This window comes from Salmo salar, chromosome ssa01 (genome assembly GCF_905237065.1).
Source record: "Salmo salar chromosome ssa01, Ssal_v3.1, whole genome shotgun sequence".
Taxonomy (NCBI): domain Eukaryota; kingdom Metazoa; phylum Chordata; class Actinopteri; order Salmoniformes; family Salmonidae; genus Salmo; species Salmo salar.
In genome coordinates, this window is record NC_059442.1 from 11113669 (window position 1) to 11136509 (window position 22841).

Consider the following 22841-nt stretch of genomic DNA (forward strand, 5'->3'; position numbering starts at 1 on the left):
TAGAGCTTAATTGAATCTTCTACAGGTGGGTCTCCGGACCACAATGTTCCACCATGTTATCCCATTTCTCACGCGCACACGCACACGCACACACACACACACCAGACCTGGGTTCAAATACTTTTTTACATATCTCAATTACTTTCACATACATTTATTCCAATATGTTTTATTTGAAAATACAAAAATTCACAGAAAATAAGTATTGAAAACAGAAAATAAGTATTGAAAAAGCACGCACGGACACACACACACACACACACACACACCTCTACATTCACAGACATACTGTATAAACACACACACACACATTTCGCTACACTCGCATTAACATCTGCTAACCATGTGTATGTGACCAATAAAATTTGATTTGACACACCACTACATTAACAGACATACTGTATACACACACACACAATGTACTGTATAGGTGTGTGTTTGTGAATGTATAGGTGTGGGTTTTTGTGTGTATAGGTGTGTGTTTTTGTGTGTGTGCCCATGAATTAGTTATCCCCACATCCGCTTGGGTTACACAACACAGAACACACACACATACACATTATCTATGGGTTAAAAACAAACTGCTCATTCCATTACCAAGGGTTGCCACCTCATTCATCTCCAAAACCCAAATTATTCATTACCGTTTTTCTTCAATTGCTAACAAGCATCCGTCAATACTGAAGCCACTTTTTAAAAACACTTCACACAGTCTGCATTACCAACATGCATCTTGGACATGTTTCCACCAACACAAGTAAATATACTCCAATTTAGATGCACTCCTCCTTCTCTCCAACCCGTACATCTGTAATGGTTCGACAAGAAGACAAAGTGATGGGGTAATAAACCGGTCCTCCTCCTCTAAGGTGACCTGACCTCAACCCCCTTGATGCCTAATCCAAAACTCTCCACCCGTATCACCTATAGCAATCATGCGATTGCCTTTCCTCTACTCAGCACATTCCAAAGCCAGATAACCATTAACTTCTGGTGTGAAAACCAGTCTCTATCACTCCTCAGATACTATAGTATTACTTGATGTATCATGTCTCTAGTATAACAATGTTTCATGTTTGAGAAGTCAGAACCCAGAATCTAAAACCACCAAAACCCTTCATACATGTGTTAAAATAAGCTTGTTCGACCATAACACTGGCAACAATTCTCACTCAGAAAGCATACATTGTCACTCATAACACACTGACCTAAAAAACACTAACAGCAAGGAGCATTACATAAATTAACTTCTCTTTGAAGTTTGAATGATTTTTCACATAAATAAGTATTTCATTATAGAATAAGAATAACACTTTTCACTTTATTGACTGTACTAAAGTATATGTAACAACAATGAATCAGAAATGCAGCAATTTGCTTCAATAGCCTTGATTTCTTTTCTATATCTTTGCATATAGTAAAAAAAAAAGTATTTCACCTTTATTTAACCAGGTAGACCAGTTGAGAACAAGTTCTCATATACAACTGCAACCTGGTGTCACGCTCGTCTAAAGGAGTAGACCAAGGCGCAGCGTGCTTAGAGTTCCACATGTTTAATAAATATGAAACTCACCAAACAATACAAATGAAAAATGAAGCGTGCCGTTCTGGGCTGCTCACAGGCAGCTACACAAACACAAGATCCCACAAAGCACAGGTGGGAAAAGGCTGCCTAAGTATGATCCCTAATCAGAGACAACGATAGACAGCTGCCTCTGATTAGGAACCCTACTCGGCCCAAAACAAAGAAATACAAAAACATCACACCCTGGCCTAACCAAAATAGAGAACCAAAACCCTCTCTATGGCCAGGGCGTGACACCTGGCCAAGTTAAAGCAAAGCAGTGCGACAAAAACAACAACACAGAGTTACACATAAAGAAACGTACAGTCAATAACACAAAAGAAAAATCTATGTACAGTGTGTGCAAATGTAGAAGAGTAGGGAGGTAAGGCAATAAATAGACCATAGTAGCGAAATAATTACAATTTAGCATTAACACTGGAGTTATAGATGTGCAGATGATTATGTGCAAGTAGAGATACTGGGGTGCAAAAGAGCAAGAGGATAAATAACAATATGGGGATGAGGTAGTTGGGTGGGCTATTTACAGATTGGCTGTGTACAGGTACAGTGATCGATAAGCTGCTCTGACAGCTGATGCTTAAAGTTAGAGAGGGAGATTTAAGACTAAGAATTCATTCCAGTCATTGGCAGCAGAAAACTGGAAGGAAAGGCGGCCAAAATAAGTGTTGGCTTTGGGGATGACCAGTGAAATATGCCTGCTGGAGTGCGTGCTATGGGTGGGTGTTGCTATGGTGACCAGTGAGCTGAGATAAGGCGGGGCTTTACCTTACCTAGCAAAGACTTATAGATGACCTGGAGCCAGTGGGTTTGGCGATGACTATGAAGTGAGGGCCAGCCAACGACAGCATACAGGTCGCAGTGGTGGGTAGTGTATGGGGCTTTGCTGACAAAACGGATGGCACTGTGATAGACTACATCCAGTTTGCTGAGTAGAGTGTTGGAGGCTATTTTGTAAATGACATCGCCGAAGTCAAGGATCGGTAGGATAGTCAGTTTTACGAGGGTATGTTTGGCAGCATGAGTGAAGGAGGCTTTGTTGCAAAATAGGAAGCTAATTCTAGATTTAATTTTGGATTGGAGATGCTTAATGTGAGTCTGGAAGGAGAGTTTACAGTCTAATCAGACACCTAGGTATTTGTAGTTGTCCACATATTCTAAGTCAGAACCGTCCAGAGTAGTGATGCTGGAAAAAAGTGACATCATTGATATATACAGAGAAAAGAGTTGGCCTGAGAATTGAACCCTGTGGCCCCCCCATAGAGACTGCCAGAGGTCCAGACAACAGGCCCTCCGATTTGACACACTGAATTCTATCTGAGAAATAGTTGGTGAACCAGGCGAAGCAGTCGTTTGAGAAACCAAGGCTATTGAGTCTGCCGATAAGAATGCGGTGATTGCCAGAGTCGAAAGCCTTGGCCAGGTTGATGAAGTCGGCTGCACAGAACTGTCTTTTAACGATGGCGGTTATGATATCGTTTAGGACCTTGAGCGTGGCTGAGGTACACCCATGACCAGCTCTGAAACCAGATTGCATAGCTGAGAAGGTACGGTGGGATTCGAAATGGTCGGTGATCTGTTTGTTAACTTGGCTTTCGAAGATTTTAGACAGGCAGGGCAGGATGGATTTACAGATGAAGTCGGAAGTTTACATACACCTTAGCCAAATACATTTAAACTCAGTTTATCACAATTCCTGACATTTAATCCTAGTACAATTCCCTGTTTTAGCTCAGTTAGGATCACAACTTTATTTGAAGAATGTGAAATGTCAGAATAATAGTAGAGAGAATGATTTATTTCAGATTTTATTTCTTTCATCACATTCCCAGTGGGTCAGAAGTTTACATTCACTCAATTAGTATTTGGTAGCATTGCCTTTAAATTGTTTAACTTGGATCAAATGTTTCAGGTAGCCTTCCACAAGCTTCCCACAATAAGTTGGGTGAATTTTGGCCCATTCCTCCTGACAGAGCTGGTGTAACTGAGTCAGGTTTGTAGGCCTCCTTGCTCGCACACTTTTTCAGTTCTGCCCACAAATTTTCTATAGGATTGAGGTCAGGGCTTTGTGATGGCCACTCCAATACCTTGACTTTGTTGTCCTTAAGCAATTTTGCCACAACTTTGGAAGTAAGCTTGGGGTCATTGTCCATTTGGAAGACCCATTTGCGACCAAGCTTTAACTTCCTTACGGACGTCTTGAGATGTTGCTTCAATATATCCACAATTTTCCTGCTTCATGATGCCATCTATTTTGTGAAGTGCACCAGTCCCTCCTGCAGAAAAGCACCCCCACAACATGATGCTGCCACCCCCGTGCTTCACGGTTGGGATGGTGTTCTTCGGCTTGCAAGCGTCCCCCTTTTTCCTCCAAACATAAAGATGTCATTATGGCCAAACAGTTCTATTTTTGTTTCATCAGACCAGAGGACATTTCCCCAAAAAGTACGATCTTTGTCCCCATGTGCAGTTGCAAACCGTAGTATGGCTTTTTTTATGGCGGTTTTGGAGCAGTGGCTTCTTCCTTGCTGAGCGGCCTTTCAGGTTATGTTAATATAGGACTTGTTTTACTGTGGATATTGATACTTTTGTACCTGTTTCCTCCAGCATCTTCACAAGGTCCTTTGCTGTTGTTCTGGGATTGATTTGCATTTTTCGCCCCAAAGTACGTTCATCTCTAGGAGACAGAACGTGTCTCCTTCCTGAGCGGTATGACGGCTGTGTGGTCCCATGGTGTTTATACTTGTGTACTATTGTTTGTACAGATGAACGTGGTACCTTCAGGCGTTTGGAAATTGCTCCTAAGAATTAACCAGATTTTTGGAGGTCTACATTTTTTTTTATGAGGTCTTGGCTGATTACCTTTGATTTTCCCATGATGTCAAACAAAGAGGCACTGAGTTTGAAGGTAGGCCTTGAAATACATGCACAGGTACACCTCCAACTGACTCAAATGATGTCAATTAGCCCATCAGAAGCATCTAAAGCCATGACATAATTTTCTGGAATTTTCCAAGCTGTTTAAAGGCACAGTCAACTTAGTGTATGTAAACTTCTGACCGCTGGAATTGTGATGCAGTGAATTATAAGTGAAATATTCTGTCTGTAAACAATTGTTGGAAAAATTACTTGTGTCATGCACACAGTAGATGTCCAAACCGACTTACCAAAACTATGGTTTGTCAACAAGAAATTTGTGGAGTGGTTGAAAAATGAGTTTTAATGACTCCAACCTAAGTGTATGTAAACGTCCGACTTCAACTGTACATGTCAGTGCATACACACATGAAAAGATAAACAACGTGCTCGACTCCACCTTATTTGAACTTAAAATTGGGTGCTGGATCCTCGTTTAAAATCCAAAGAACAGAATTAGGACAGCCCTCCGGTAAATAAACTTAAATTGATATATTTTTATTGCCGCACAAATGTTTTTGGGGTAGGAGCCCATCTTCAGCGTGAAAGGCGATGACAATCAATCTCACAACAACAAGATCTCACAGGTTGGGCATCATTTTACATTCCCAGTCAGTATCGGCCCAATCAAGAGATCGCAACAGAGGGAGCTGTAGGGGAAACATGACCATCAAATAAAGATAGACACACAATTCCAATACATTATGATGTCATTACCTAAATGTTCTGCCTATTTAGAACCTACTAAAGTTCACGGTTGGTCTTACCCATATAATACAAGTTACAGGAACACTTAAGGAGATATACAACATATTGTGTGTTACACGTTATTCCACCTACCCGAATGGGGCTGAATAAGAGAGCTTCCTCTGATCATGGCATAACAGTGGACACAGTTGTGACAAGGGAAACGGCCATCAGGAATGATAGACATAAAATGTGATGCTTGTTTCTTTGGCGAATCTGACCTTACTAAACAATCCTGTACATTTGAGGGTCTCTTATAGCAAAACTTCAGGGGGGTTCAAATGCTTTACCAAAGCTGGGGTCACTTGTGTAATATGTGCCAATGTCTATTAACCACTTCCTTGATCGACCTTGAAATGGGACTGTAGGTGGACACCAAAGTTGCTGAGGGAAGAGAGGGATTCCTTTGACGTGGTTGCAATAATGCATTCTACTCAGTTTGTCTTACTCTATTAAGACAATTGTCCAATAATTCTTCTTTATACCCTCTTGTTTTGAATCGTTCACATAAATCTTTGGCATGTACATCATATGATAAATCAGAGTCACAAATGAGCCTAATGCCAAGGAGTTGGCTATATGGTGTCATGATTTGCCCTCTTGGGTGAGGATCATAGGTGCCAGATCCCCCCACTGCCACAGCTGTCGTAGTGGAGAGAAGACCAAGGTGCAGCGGGAATGTGAATACTCATACTTTTAATAAACTCAAGTAAGGCATCCACAGGAAAAACAATAAACACGACAGCAACAGTTTTGCAGGCTAACAAACGCAGTGCAAAAACAACAGTACCCCCCTCAAGGTGCAGACCCCGGAATGCACCTTAAAAAAGAAAACACAAAAAAATCCCCAATACCCCAACAAATCCAATAAACAATAACCCCTAAACAATAAGGGAGGGAAGGGAGGGTGGCTGCCGTCAACGACGGCACTGTGCTACACCCTCCCTCCCCAACCCACCTATCCTGGAGGTGGCTCAGGTGCAGGACGTGGACCTTGCTCCACCTTCGGCGTCGCCCACTTCGGTGGCGCCGATAGCTGCGCCGGGCAGACTGGCCACTCGGGCTGACCCTGGCAGACTGGCCACTCGGGCTGACCCTGGCAGACGGACCACTCGGGCTGGGCCGGAGGACAGGCGGGCCACTCGGGCTGGGCCGGAGGACAGGCGGGCCACTCGGGCTGGGCCGGAGGACAGGCGGGCCACTTGGGCTGGGCCGGAGGACAGTCGGGGCGCTCTGGCAGCTCCGGGCAGTCGGGCCGCTCTGGCAGCTCCGGGCAGTCGGGCCGCTCTGGCAGCTCCGGGCAGACGGGCCGCTCTGGCATCTCCTGATTGGCGGGCAGCTCTGGCGACTCATGACTGGCGGGCAGCTCTGGCGACTCATGACTGGCGGGCAGCTCTGGCGACTCCTGACTGGCGGGCAGCTCTGGCGACTCCTGACTGGCGGGCAGCTCTGGCGACTCATGACTGGCGGGCAGCTCTTGCGACTCATGACTGGCGGGCAGCTCTGGCGACTCATGACTGGCGGGCAGCTCTGGCGACTCATGACTGGCGGGCAGCTCTGGCGTCTCATGACTGGCGGGCAGCTCTGGCAGCTCCTGACTGGCGAGGCTGGGCTGACGCACTAGACGCCTGATGCGTGGGGCTGGTACCAGACGTGCCAGCCTGGAGACACGCACCTCCATGCTAGTGCGTGTAGCGGGAAACACCGGACCGTAGAGGCGCACTGGCGGTCTTGACAGCAGGGTTGGCATCACCCCTTCAGGCTCGATGCTTACTTCACCCTGGCACATGCGGGGCGCTGGTACTGTGCCTACCAGCCTGAAAATCCCAGGCCTCACCACAGCCCCAACCCCAAAGCACGGGACCTGTCCAGTCTGTCTCTGCCTTACAAGGGTACGGGGAGCTGGCCTGGGGCTCCAATCTCGCCCCGCCAAACAGCCCTTGTGCCCCCCCCCAAAACATTATTGGGGCTGCCTCTCGAATTTAACAAACTCTTCCATAGTCCTGGAAACGCTCATCCTTATCTCCGCCAACGTCCATCCTTCTTCCTCGTTCATCCGCTGCTTGGTCCTTTGGTGGTGGGTAGTTCTGTCACAGCTGTCTTCAAGAATGGACCAAGGCGCAGCGGGAATGTGGATACTCATAGTTTTTTAATACTCAAGTAAGGCATCCACAGGAAAAAACAATAAACAAGACAGCAACAGTTTTGCAGGCTAACCAACGCAGTGCAAAAACAACTACCCACCACCCCAAAGAAAAACACACACTACTATATAGGACTCCCAATCAAAGGCAACTCAACACACCTGCCTTCAATTGGGAGTCCAATCACCAACACAACACTTAACATACAAAAACCCTGCCACGTCCTGACCAAAACTAATACAATTGCTCCCTCTGCTGGTCAGGACGTGACACCCACCTCTCTCTCTCTCCCACCACAGTATTATGACGGTCGTAAATACCTAAAACTCTCTCTCCCACTCTGTAGAAATGGAAGTTAAAAATCCCTTTGTTAACACAGAGAGAGACTTTGCAGTACGGTAACATCAAAAGGTTGAATAATGAAACAATATTTCTGTAATCCAAACAGTTGGAATGGTCCGTGGGTACTTAAAGAACAATTAGGTCAGATCAGTTGTTGTTTTGGGATCTCATTAAGGACGGTATAACAACATAACTGTATTTCTGAATGTGTATACTTCCCAGTTGTCAGGTTTACATCCAAATGTTGTGGAACTTTTAGGATTAAATATGAAACTATTTGTGAGAAGATGAAATGTGATGTTAGCCTTCTAAATGAGAATTGTTTTTCATATAAAAGTTCTACCCAGTCAGTGACCACACCCACGTGAGCACAGACATTATGTCGGCGCCATGGAACGCCCCTTTTTGCCAGAGTGCATAAAACCCCTCCTAATAAAATGTACACTACACCAAGCAGGCGGATGGTGTGAACTGGATGTCACGAATGGTTAGAATCTACGGGACCAGAAAAACGTGGAGCGTGGCTGCACGTTGAAATGGTAGGAATTTAAACGAGAAAGCGTGAGCTGAAAGGTACGAAATGGTTAAAAACTCTGAAACTCTCTCTCTCGAAGAAGAAGAAGAAGAAGAAGAAGAAGAAGAAGACTACACAGGAACATTCAGTCTGAAGCTGCTTAAGTACTTTAGTCTAGTAAACTCGACCGAGAACCACCGGGTGGTACTCTGAAAGAACCATTCTGTAGCTACAAAGGACATGGTGACCTCTGGTGGACAACTAGAGACTTACACAACCAGAGAGTTTCTGTTGAATTACTCCCCGTAGATGGATCGAGTCTTTTCAACAGAGAGACAGCAAAGACATACACACGTAAATAGGTACATTGCAATTATTTCGAATGAGCGGCCGTTCATTTGCAAAGTATTCACATTTCCATGAGCATAGTTATCAGCTGTATGCACGATAGTGGAATTCCTTTCTCTCTTATTACTGGCCACCCATTCCAAAACTGACTGCAACTCTTTGTTAAGGGTTTCAGTGACTTCATTAGCTGTGGTTGCTGATGCATATATGGTTGATTCATCAGCATACATGGACACACATTCTTTGTTTAATACCAGTGGCAGTTCATTGGTAAAACTAGAAAAGAGTAGAGGACCTAGAGAGCTGCCCTGCAGTACACCACACATGTTTGACATTAGAGAAGCTTCCATTAAAGAAAACCCTCTGAGTTCTATTAGATATATTATCAATTTCTGTCAACCAATCATCAGTCATTTGTGTCAGTGCAGTACATGTTGAGTGCCCTTCTCTATAAGCATGCTGAAAGTCTTTTGTTAATTTGTTTACAGAGAAATAGCATTTTATTTGGTCAAACTATTTTTTCCAAAAGTTTGCTTGGGTAGCGGAATGACTTTGGCTTTCCTCCAGGCCTGAGGACAAACACTCTATAGCCACTTTTAGGAGTGGCTATAGAGTCAGCTACCATCCTCAGGAGCTTTCCATGGAAGTTGTCAATGACAGGAGGTTTGTCATTACTGATCGATAATAATAATTTTTTCCAGCTCTCCCACACTAACTTTACAAAATTATAACTTAAAATTATTTTCTTTCATTATTAGTTTTTTTTATGCATGAGTATGATGCTCAATGTTCCTTGTTGGCATTTCCTGCCTAGGTTTTCCCCCTTCGCCAATGAAGTAATCATTAAAATACATGGTAACATTAAAAGGTGCCAAAAGGTGCCATCATCTAAGCCATCTGATTTGATGAAAGATGGAGTTGAATGTCTTTCTGCCAATAATTTCATTTAAAGTACTCAAAATTGTTTTTCCATCATTCTTTATATCAATGATCTTGGCTTCATAATATAGTTTATTAATATTTATTTTTTATTTAGTCACATCATTTCTCAATTTGCTGTAAGTCAGCCAGTCAGATGTGCAGCCAGACTTATTAGCCACTCCTTTTGCCCCATCTCTTTCAACCATACTGTTTTTAAATTCCTCATCAATGCATGGAGCCTGAACAGCTCTAACAGTCAGTTTCTTAACCGTTTCTTTATCAATCATTGGAAGAAGCGATTTCATAAATTCATCAAGTCATCCCTAAACACACTGTTTGATGCAACGTTGTTTTCACATAATTTCAATGAAATTACGTAGAACTAACATGGAATAGATGTTGAATTGACATCCACATCAATGAATAAAAAGCTTTGTCCCACATTCCATTTGCTTAGCTTAAAGTTTTTCCTTTAGCCTTCGCCTTATCGTCTCACAACACTGTCATCCTGGCTCTCGTAACCCGACACACCGGCAATGATAGAAGCCGGAGTAAGAGACAGACCTTTGTTTTTGTGCTCATTCTTCTACGTCACTCCAGCGGACATAGTTCTAACCTTTCTAACGTGACACCCGAGACCCAGAGCCTCTCTAAGGTTTTGGGGGAATGTGAGCCGACCGGTTCCACATGTCCCCAGACTGGGAGAAGTAAAAACCTGAGCCCCATGCTCCCTGGCCTGGTCCACCTGCCAGGGCCAGCTCTGGTTTCCCACCTGGACAGAACATAGTACAGCCGTCCGCATCGTCCGCCACTCTTCCCCCTCTCCTTTACCGGTCCGTCTGACACACGCTGTTTGTCCCATCTCTACTATAGCCATGTAAACGTCTACACAGCTGTATTGGAATGGTTATATCATCGAGCAAGTGCTGCCCTATATGACGGCTTGCTGAGTGCAACCTTGCTTAAAGGTTATTTGCTGATTGTTTGAAATATGTATTGACTTTTATCACTGCAGGTTGTTTTATATGATATGATGACCTTGCAAGCCAAACTGCAATCCAAATGTTCCATGTTTTCAGTAAAATATAATTTCATAATCTCAAACATGACGTTGTGACACATTTCATTTTAGTTGACGTACTGTACTAGGGCTGGGCGGTATACCGTATTTTACTACCGGTAAGGATGCACTGACCGGTTTGGGTTTTTACTTTACCTTCTATAACGGTATTTCACTTGGCGCGTGTAATGTACGTTTTTTTAGGTTCTCCATTTTCTACTTGAGTTGTTTTTCTCCCTTCTGCTGCATGCCCCTTTCCACACCAAGCCCTGTCGCCTGTCACTCTAGGAGAGAGCTGTTACTCGACCACGGAGTCACAAACACTTTCTTGCTGTTCACTCTGCTGCACGGTCAGATAGATGCAGTACGATGTTGGTGACATGCTGCTTTCCACAAGTGTTCTATAATTACACTTATAGTTTGTGTATCCTACTGTCTGCAAACTACTGTCTCCTAGTTTGTATTTTCTTAGCAAGTTGTGGCTAAAATAAATCTTGTTAGCCGCTAATGCTAATTGACAGTTAGCTAGCTAGCTAGCTTGGTAAATGTACTAGTCAGAACTAGCGATCTAATACAGCCTGTTACGAATGCTGGTGTCGGCCGAGATACACATTTTGTTTGTGCAACTGTATCTTCTAAATCAGAGAGCAATATGTAAAGCATGAATGGGGCGGCAGGTAGCCTAGTGGTTAGAGCGTTGGACTAGTAACCGAAAGGTTGCAAGATCGAATCCCCGAGCTGACAAGGTAAAAATCTGTCGTTCTGCCCCTGAACAAAGCAGTTAACCCACTGTTCCTAGGCCATCATTGAAAATAAGAATTTGTTCTTAACTGACTTGCCTAGTTAAATAAAGGTAAAATTAATATGTTAGCTAGAGGTGATGCGAGAGGTTGGACCAAAGCTTGTTTCCTGCCTTTGGGACAACAACTCCTATTGTTAGGGCGCAGAAATTAGCATCTCGTCATTATATACAGATCTCTGGCAGTGGAGGAAGGGGAGGACCATCCTCCTCAGTGAATTTCATAAAAATAGTGAAACATTAAAAAAGTTAATTTTTTAAAATAAAACTATATTAAATATATTCACATCACCAAATAAATAATTAATTATAGTTGAATTGAACAGTATAAAACAACCAGAATGGAGAAAGACCCATTGAAATCACTTAGAATGTATGTGCTGCCACCCTAGGGTCATGAACTACTCATAAAACATATTTATAACTTTTATTATTCAAAAACATAAAAATACCGCCCCAAATTTGAAAAATATCATATGATATTTTGGTCATATCACCTAGCCCTGTACTGTACCATGAGTATATGCTTGATAAATAGTCAAGAGACCAAAACACAGATCTCAGCAAAAACATAGACCATACAGGAGTCGAAGTGAGCTGGCCAGGCATCAAAACAGGTGTGGCTCCTCAGCTCTACGCTGAGTTTCCAGGACGACAGTCAGAGGTGACACAGACAACTGCCATTGTTATGATGGTAGGCTTGGGAACAGACCAGCAGGCCTCAACTGCTGATGGAAAGAAAGTAGGGTTCTACATGCCTGGGATTTAGATTGGATGGATGGAGGTTTGCTGACTGAACATTAACAGAGATGGAATTGACAACAGCTACCTTTTTCCATCCTGCTGAGTCACAGAGAGAGAGAGAAAGTGAGAGAGTCTGTGTGTGTGTGTGTGTGTGTGTGTGTGTGTGTGTGTGTGTGTGTGTGTGTGTGTGTGTGTGTGTGTGTGTGTGTGTGTGTGGATAGGATGTCTAGTATCTAGTGTGTAGCTCACAGAATATGTTGTTTCTCTCCAATCTTTAGTTTCCTAATAATGGGTTTCAGTGTTTCAGGAAGAGGTCATGTCTTAAACAGCCTACACGTTTTGTTGTCCTCTAATGCTTAAACGTGCCCAGCTTACGATCCATCAATGAACTTAACACACTTAATGCATTTATCGACTTACCTGGTAATTACACTAAGGGGAAGTGATATATATATATATATATCTTAGTAGTAAAACAGAATGTATTGGTGTGTGTGTGTGATAGTCATATGCATGTGTGTATTTTTTCTCTGTGGTGTGTGTGCGTAATGTGTATGTTCATGCCCACGTGTTTTTGCATGTATGTGTGTGCATACTGTATGATGTCTGACGTGTACCATGTGAGAGAGCCTGTTCATCTAGCTCATTCCTTATGCATGTTAGTCTGCTGATGCTGCTCTATATTCTCCAGGTAATAACACAACACCACACAGATTAACACATCAGCGGTCTCTGGTCCTATAGCAACTGCTAAGGCCAGCAATCCACTTAAACTAATCCTGTTAGCATCAGCTATCTCCGGTACTATAGCAACTGCTAAGGACTAGGCCAACAATCGACTTAAACTAACCCTGTTAGCATCAGCTATCTCAGGTCCTATTGCAACTACCAGCCATCCACTTAAACTAACCCTGTTAGCATCAGCTATCTCAGGTCCTATAGCAACTGCTAAGGACTAGGCCAGCAATCGACTTAAACTAACCCTGTTAGTATCAACTAGCATCGCAAGCATAACTAGACCAGGCACAGGATTCAATTAACTAGCCTGGTCCCAGATCTGTTTGACACGGCATGACAATAACCATAGGAATTGGCAATACAGCACAAACAGATCTAGGACCAGGCTTTCAATTAACTTTACTAACCTAGAATCACCGGTTCAGTTTATAGCGCACTATTGCCAAAAGCACCAACCAGTGCTTCAGACTGACTAATCCAAGACCAGAGGCTATCTGAAAAAAACATAGTATGGTAGTTGGTGGCGGTAGCCTAGCGGTTAACAGCGTTGGGTCAGTAACCGAAAAGGTTGCTGGTTTGAATCCCCAAGCTGGCAAGGTGGAAAAAGCTGCCGTTCTGCCCTTGAGCAAGGCAGTTAACCCCCAACAACAGCTGCTCCCTGGGACCCGACGATGTGGACGGTGATTAAGGCAGCCCCCCCCGCACTGCTCTGATTCAGAGGGGTTGGGTTAAATGCGGAAAACACATTTTGGTTGAATGCATTCAGTTGTGCAATTGACCAGGTATCTCCCTTCCCTGCCCTAGTCTGATCCTATCCAAACAGGCAGCAAGGTTTGGGTTACTAAGGTTCCTCTACCAATGCCGATACAGGGTGTTAGTAGAGGAATGCATAGTAACACCCTGCACCAGAGCTAGATAGAGGTCAAGTATGATATTGTAGGTGGCAATTCCTCAATATGGCAGAATCAGAACCCGTATCAGTTCCAGGTTGGCCATGAACCCCCACAAGATGGACAGAGTATCCTTCACAAGCAGACACTGTATCACTATAACCAACAACAACAGAATCGCACACTGCCCCTCAATTCCTACCACCTCAACAAGCTCACAAATGTTTTTTCCTAGAATGTAAATAGGAAAGTTGTTTCTCAAATAACCAAAGGAGAACTTTTAGGGAAGGTTACGGGAACATTTTGTGCTAGCTCGGTAACATTCATATCTCAGCTATAGCTTAGAACACCACGCTGAAATATTAATGTTATTGACTGTAAATCACAGTGATCCATTGCGTGGTCCATCACAGCCCATAGTAGTTCAGTTCACCCAGATACACAGCTCTAAAGCAGAGGGGGATGATCCGACATCTGTATATTACAGTTTTGTTCAATTGCTAACATGCATTGGTCAAAATTGAAGTCACATTGTCAAAACTCTTCACACAGTCAAGCGAAACAGAAGTGTATGTGGACCAAACTATGAATCATTTTTCATTGCTTTCACACAAAATGCATTCAATGACCACATTCTCCAAAATCCATGAACTCTTTTCTCATTCATACTCCACCACCTGCAAAACGATATATTTGCAGCACGTTTTTCAAATGCTATCACGCTGTTGCCAAAACTGTTAAAAACACATTTGAAAGAGAATGATGGCAAAATTCGTGCATTTCTGCAGTAACCAGATTGAAACATATAGAAAATCTCAGCAGAATATTTAATCATTATATATCCACCCCGACAAATCAGAAACAACTCCAGGGCACTTCTAAAGAAAGCTGAGTATGTATTCACCATTGAGGTATACACTTACAGCTGAAAGCCTACCCAAGTGTCCTGTTTTTAGTCTCGTTGCCAAACAGAGTACATCCACAGCTATGCACAATGTAAAGTACTGTAAAACTGTGGATTTACTGTATTTTACAGAGTAATGGAGATGGAAGCCAGGCAAACTGCACATACATTCATCTTTGTGGATGAAGATGGATTCAACCTGGCAAAAAAACACAGCAGGGGAAGAAATGTGATTGGACAGAGAGCAACCGTGGATGTCCCGGGTCAGAGAGGAGCTAACATCACAATGTGTGCAGCACTGTCCAATGATGGTTTGCTGTTACACAAACCACTCATTGGCCCCTACAATACAGAGAGACTCATTTCTTAACTGGATGACCTGCATAATCGACTTGTGCCAGCGGAGGAGAGAGGGGCAAGAAACTCCCCTACCTTCGTTGTTGTGTGGGATAATGTGGCATTCCACCACTCTGCTGCAGTCAGACTGGTTTGCTGCACATCCCAGGATGTCAGTACTATTCCTGCCTCCATACTCCCCCTTCCTAAACCCCATAGAGGAGTTTTTCTCTGCGTGGAGGTGGAAGGTTTATGACCACCATCCACATGACCAGATGTCCTTACTGGATGCCATGAATGCGGGGTGTGGAGACACTTCTCCTGACTGCCAGGGTTGGATTAGACATTCCAGAAGATACTTTCCAAGATGCATCACCAGAGAAGACATAAGATGTGATGTAGATGAGAACTTACGGCCAAATGCAGGAGAGAGGGAGAACTAGAACCCTCACAGTACTGTACAGTATGAGTGATTATACTAGACATGTTGATGAGAACTAGAACCCTCACAGTACTGTACAGTATGAGTGATTATACTACACATGTTGATGAGAACTAGAACCCTCACAGTACTGTACAGTATGAGTGATTATACTACACATGTTGATGAGAACTAGAACCCTCACAGTACTGTACAGTATGAGTGATTATACTATACATGTTGATGAGAACTAGAACCCTCACAGTACTGTACAGTATGAGTGATTATACTAGACATGTTGATGAGAACTAGAACCCTCACAGTACTGTACAGTATGAGTGATTATACATGTTGATGAGAACTAGAACCCTCACAGTACTGTACAGTATGAGTGATTATACTATACATGTTGATGAGAACTAGAACCCTCACAGTACTGTACAGTATGAATGTTATACTACACATGTTGATGAGAACTAGAACCCTCACAGTACTGTACAGTATGAGTGATTTTACTAGACATGTTGATGAGAACTAGAACCCTCACAGTACTGTACAGTATGAGTGTTATACTATACATGTTGATGAGAACTAGAACCCTCACAGTACTGTACAGTATGAGTGTTATACTATACATGTTGATGAGAACTAGAACCCTCACAGTACTGTACAGTATGAGTGATTATACTAGACATGTTGATGAGAACTAGAACCCTCACAGTACTGTACAGTATGAGTGTTATACTATACATGTTGATGAGAACTAGAACCCTCACAGTACTGTACAGTATGAGTGATTATACTACAATGTTGATGAGAACTAGAACCCTCACAGTACTGTACAGTATGAGTGATTATACTATGTTGATGAGAACTAGAACCCTCACAGTACTGTACAGTATGAGTGATTATACTATACATGTTGATGAGAACTAGAACCCTCACAGTACTGTACAGTATGAGTGATTATACTTACATGTTGATGAGAACTAGAACCCTCACAGTACTGTACAGTATGAGTGTTATACTAGACATGTTGATGAGAACTAGAACCCTCACAGTACTGTACAGTATGAGTGATTATACTAGACATGTTGATGAGAACTAGAACCCTCACAGTACTGTACAGTATGAGTGATTATACTACACATGTTGATGAGAACTAGAACCCTCACAGTACTGTACAGTATGAGTGTTATACTATACATGTTGATGAGAACTAGAACCCTCACAGTACTGTACAGTATGAGTGATTATACATGTTGATGAGAACTAGAACCCTCACAGTACTGTACAGTATGAGTGTTATACTATACATGTTGATGAGAACTAGAACCCTCACAGTACTGTACAGTATGAGTGTTATACTATACATGTTGATGAGAACTAGAACCCTCACAGTACTGTACAGTATGAGTGATTATACATGTTGATGAGAACTAGAACCCTCACAGTACTGTACATTATGAGTGATTATACATGTTGATGAGAACTAGAACCCTCACAGTACTGTACAGTATGAGTGATTATACATGTTGATGAGAACTAGAACCCTCACAGTACTGTACAGTATGAGTGATTATACTAGACATGTTGATGAGAACTAGAACCCTCACAGTACTGTACAGTATGAGTGATTATACTAGACATGTTGATGAGAACTAGAACCCTCACAGTACTGTACAGTATGAGTGATTATACTAGACATGTTGATGAGAACTAGAACCCTCACAGTACTGTACAGTATGAGTGATTATACTAGACATGTTGATGAGAACTAGAACCCTCACAGTACTGTACAGTATGAGTGATTATACTACACATGTTGATGATTATTTTATTATTATTGCAGCCCTGGAATTTCAAGAAAATTGTTTTTTATTTCAACTTTTTATTTTTCACATATAAATTACTATCTGCAAAGATATAGGAAAAAATCAAGGCTATTGAAGCAAATTGCTGCATTTATGATTCATTGTTGTTACATATACTTTAGTACAGTCAATAAAGTGAAAAGGTGTTATTCTTATTCTATAATGAAATACGGATTTATGTGAGAAATCATTCAAACCTCAAAGAAAAACGTTTATCATTCATGTAATGCTCCCTATTGTTAGTGTTTTTAGGTCAGTGTGTTATGTATGCTTTCTGAATGAGAACTGTTGCCAGTGTTATGGTCGAACGAGGTTATTTTGAGACATGTATGAAATGTTTTGGTGGTTTGAATGAGTTTGAGGTGAGATTAACTGTTTGTCCAAGATGCATGTTGGTAATGCAGACTGTGAAGAGTTTTAAAAAGTGGCTACAGTATTGACCGATGCTTGTTAGCAATTGAAAAAAAACCTGTAATAAACGGAGAGAAAAAACCCACAGGGAACAGATGAGATGAATTGATATGAAAACAACCAACCAACGGCAAGCTGCCTGGGAGAGATGAGCTCAATCAGAGCCTTCCCTAACCATGTGCGTTCCCCACTAATCTCCCCCCACCTAATGTCCTCTGGTCCCCAGAATGTGCCAGAAACCAGGATTAGTTCAGATCTATCTGCCATCCTACCCCATTGTCAGCACATTCGCTTCCCTTTCTCTCTCTCCCCCCACAGATGTTTTTGAAGGCTGCACTCAGATCAGTCTCAGTACAGATTAGACCGATCGGGATAGTAGGATGAGGGGTTGTGGTTTTTCCGATGACATAAAAAAATGTGCACTTGCATAACATGCACAACAAACAAGGCAAGCATAAACATAGGCTACTCTGCCAAGAAGTGGGGCGTCTGCGTTGATTTTACGCTCATCCTCAGACAAGATGTGGTAGTAGGGTTTTGTGAGTCTGTGGTGAAGAGTTATATGCAGAGCTCAGGTGCTGCAGGGGAGAACGTGGACTTGGAGATGAGCTGCTGTTTATCAAGACAAGGTGGTGTGAGCCTGTCTGTTCTGTTTACCTTACCTTTCCCCTTAGGTCAAATACATTTGGGTGCTTGTCAATATGCTTCCTCGCTCTGCGTGTGTGTGTGTGTGTGTGTGTGTGTGTGTGTGTGTGTGTGTGTGTGTGTGTGTGTGTGTGTGTGTGTGTGTGTGTGTGTGTGTGTGTGTGTGTGTGTGTGTGTGTGCGTGTGTGTGTGTGTGTGTGAGTGGCAGGGGTTGGAACCGATCTAGGGAACAGAACAAAAAAACGAAAAATAACAAACACACAACAAAGTGCCTATGCAAAGCCCTCACTCTTGTCACTCAGAAATGTATTACACCATTCATACTAAACCTATGACAATGTTTGTACTGGTAGTAGTATGAGTTGGGATTTTGCTGGTTCATTGTTTAGCTAGCTAAACAAAAGACTCCACTTCGCCAGATGACTACAGTGCATTCGGAAAGTATTCAGACCCCTTCTCTTTTAACACATTTTGTTTACGTTACAGCCTTATTCTAAAATTGATTGATGAAGATTTGTATTTATTTAATCTCAATCTACACACAATACCCCACTTTAGTAAATGTATAAATTTTTTTCAACAGAAATACCTTATTTACATTATTATTCAGACACTTTGCTATGAGACTCGAAATTGAGCTCAGGTGCATCCTGTTTCCATTGATCATCATTGAGATGTTTCTATAACTTGATTGGAGTCCCCCTGTGGTAAATTCAATTGAATGGAAGAAGTTTGGAACCACCAAGAATCTTCCTAGAGTTGGCCACCCAGCCAAACTGAGCAATCAAGGGAGAAGAGCCTTGGTCAGGGAGGTGACCAAGAACCTGATGGTCACTCTGACAGAGCTCCAGAGTTCCTCTGTGGAGATGGGAGAACCTTCCAGAAGGTCGACCATCTCTGCAGCACTCCACCAGGCCTTTATGTTAGAGTGGCCAGAAAGAAGCCACTCCTCAGTAAAAAAAAGGCACATGACAGCCCGCTTGGAGTTTGCCAAAACACACCTAAAGATTCTTAGACCATGAGAAACAAGATTCTCTGGTCTGATGAAACCAAGATTGAACTCTTTGGCCTGAATGTCAAGTGTCACGTCTGGAGGAAACCTGGCACCATCCCTACGGTGAAGCATGATGGTGACATCATCATGCTGTGGGGATGTTTTTCAGCGGCAGGGACTGGGAGACTAGTCAGGGTCGAAGGAAAGATCAACGGAGCAAAGTACAGAGAGATCCTTGATGAAAACCTGCTCCAGAGTACATAGGACCTCGGAATGGGGCGAAGGTTCACCTTTCAACAGGACAATGACCCTAATTACACAGCCAAGACAATGCAGGAGTGGCTTCGGGACAAGTCTCCTTGTCTCATGTCCTTGAATGGCATCAATCAATCAATCAATGAAATGTATTTATAAAGCCCTTTTTACATCAGCCGATGTCACAAAGTGCTGTACAGAAACCCTGCCTAAAACCCCAAACAGCAAGCAATGCAGATGTAGAAGCACGGTGGCTAGGAAAAACTCCCTAGAAAGGCAGGGACCTAGGAAGAAACCTAGAGAGGAACCAGGCTCTGAGGGGTGGCCAGTCCTCCTCTGACATGTCTCCGAATGTCCTTGAGTGGCCCAGCCAGAGTCTGGACTTGAACCTGATCTAACATCTCTGGAGAGACCTAAAAATAGCTGTGCAGCGACGCTCCCCATCCAACCTGACAGACCTTGAGAGGCTCTGCAGAGAAGAATGGGAGAAACTCCTCAAGGCTCCTCTGTTTGTACTGGTAGACCTGAGGCTGTAATCGCTGCCAAAGGTGCTTCAACAAAGTACTGAGTAAAGGGTCTGAATACTTATGTAATTGTGATATTAAAGTTTTTTGTTTTTAATACATTTACAAAAATTTCGAAAAACTTGTTTTTGCTTTGTCATTAAGGGCTATTGTGTGTAGATTGACACAATTTTAGAATAAGGCTGTAGTGTTACAAAATGTGGAAAAAGTCAAGAGGTCTGAATACTTTCTGAATGCACTGTATGTGACCCATCAAATAACCAGGTGTGTCTGGGGGTGGTTGTGCCATCTATTGTATTTCATGAAAATGTGTACATGTCCAGACAGTAGTGACCCATCCACTTATCTAGATGTATCTGGGGGTGATTACAGTCATCTATTGTATTTCATGAACATGTGTACATGTCCAGACAGTAGTGACCCATCCACTTATCTAGATGTATCTGGGGGTGATTACGGCCATCTATTGTATTTCATGAACATGTGTACATGTCTAGACAGTAGTGACCCATCCACTTATCTAGATGTATCTGGGGTTGGTTATAGCATTTCCTTCACATGACCCATCAATTTAGACCAGTGTGTCAGGTACTGTACACGTCATCTAATAATTATAAAATATTTTCATCTGGACACTTTCTGTTTTTGATATTGCTACTATGCAAGTAACCATTTCACTGTACCGTTTACACCTTCTGTATCTTGTGCATGTGACAAGTAAACTTAGATTTTATTTGATATAGTGTGTTTTTTACCAGAGACGGTAATGTGAAGAACATGACCTGCACAAAAGTCAGATTAGGATATAGGCCAAGGACTAGATAAAGTATATTTCTAACTGGAGTTTTTCCTTATTGTAGATTACTACTTTTACCACTTTTAGTCTTGAAATCTAAACTACTCACTCTGTTTAGCACATGGCCTCACATGTGAATCCTTAAAGAGATGGGTGGGGCTAAGGCTTAAGACGGTGTGAAGGATGCTGAATGGGTGTAGACGAAGAAGAGCTCTCCAGTAGGTGTACCAAAACATTCAAGGGCCATTTTCTCAAAAGTGGGGTTCCAAGTTTATCAACTTTCAAAGCATAATTACTTTCCCATTGTTCCTCAACTGCAGTGTATGATATACCATTTTCTAGCTCTGAGTCTCTACTTTTATCCAATGTAAAAAACACAATTTCCAATTTTTCTACATAAGACCGAATCGAGGTGGTCGGTCACATATCACCTCACGATTGCTCATTCTCTATTCTGTAACAGGCATAAAAGTATATAAGTAGATGTGCAATGGATTATAGTCATTGTAGTTAATTACCACGTTTAATATGCTAAACTATGTAGAATAATAACCTGTTGGAAACTACAACACCCTACTACATCGCACAGTACAGGCTGGATCTGATTTATCTCTAGAGAAATTGTTTGATGTGCGCATTGAGCTCACAGAAGTAAACAATAATGAAATGGAATTCAAATATTTGAACCAACCGAATCGCTCAGCACTAGTGTGTGTGTAGTCTACCTGCCACTCCTCCTCCTTAGCATAAGCTACTAGCCTACGGAAGTTACAAGCGCGATACAGAAATTATGGAGAGAGATTTTATTTGAGAATGGATTAACTTTTTCAATGCTAGTCAAGGATACTATAGTTATTACTTTTCACATTGGATTTTTTGTTTTTACTACAAAAAGGTAAGAAGTGTTTTTATTTTAATTCTGGTGCTGCTCTGCACACACAATCTTGTTAGATAGCTAGCTAGTTAGCTCTGGTCCAATGTTAAGCCAACTCTCAGAAGTTCACACATTCAAAGTTCCTTCATAGAAGCCAATCCTCCTCTGTCGGTTTAATTATGCCCAGCACTTCAAGCCAAGTATCCTCCACTCTTTCTCTCTCTCTCCCCATCCGCAAAATGTCAGTCGCATCTCATGCCATACACTTGTCTGTTCAATGCAGGTAAACTACTATTATAGCTTGCCTGCTCCATAGCAAGATGCTCTATCGGTACTGTTTGGTGAAATAATTTAATGTCGAGCTAAAATAAAAAATATAAAAAAATGATTTCAGAGGTTTAAAAAGGAACAGAAAGGAATGATATTAGCCATTACTTTTGGGGGATTCCAACCAGTTCAGAACTTTATGTTACTGGTCGCAACAGTGGAACTGAATGGAAAAAATAAATGCTTCTGTTCAGAATTAAATTATTGGAAAATAATTTTGGTTTCCAACCCCTGGTGTGCAGACATGTGCACAATGTTTGTTTTCTGAGGACATGGCAGCATTACCTTGTACTTTGACTCAGCATAGGATCTCTGTTCAGACTGATTAACTGTATTAAGGAAAGACTTAGGATAACGGAATCTTAATAAGTTATTGTTCTGGTACGGCATGTGCTGGGCTCTGTGCTGTACAACAGGCTTCAATGGATGGCCAATGGCCTCAATCCACAATAACAGTCTGTGGATAGGAAAAATGTGGCTAAGGAATTTTTAAAGGATTCAGTGGGTAAGCCATGGCTTTGACCACCATCTGTGTGGCATTTGAAGTAAACACTGGCACTTTCTAATGTCAAGGCTTTAGGCATCTTAGTACCATCTGCCTCCATGACTGTTGTATTCGATGCATGCGCTCTGATGTATCTGGCACACCTGCAATGCTGAAAGGGTCAGACTCTGATACTGCGTCTAAACTGCTCCTCACTTCTGTTCTGTGCTCTTCCACATGTTCAATTC

At 42.3% G+C, this 22841-nt stretch overlaps 1 protein-coding gene across 2 annotated transcripts in view; it reads right to left on the reverse strand.

The window, feature by feature from the left end:
• The window catches only part of LOC106613138 (calcipressin-3), a 92924-nt gene that overhangs the window by 35933 nt on the left and 34150 nt on the right, over positions 1 to 22841 (reverse strand). The gene's annotated exons all lie outside the window — the stretch shown is intronic.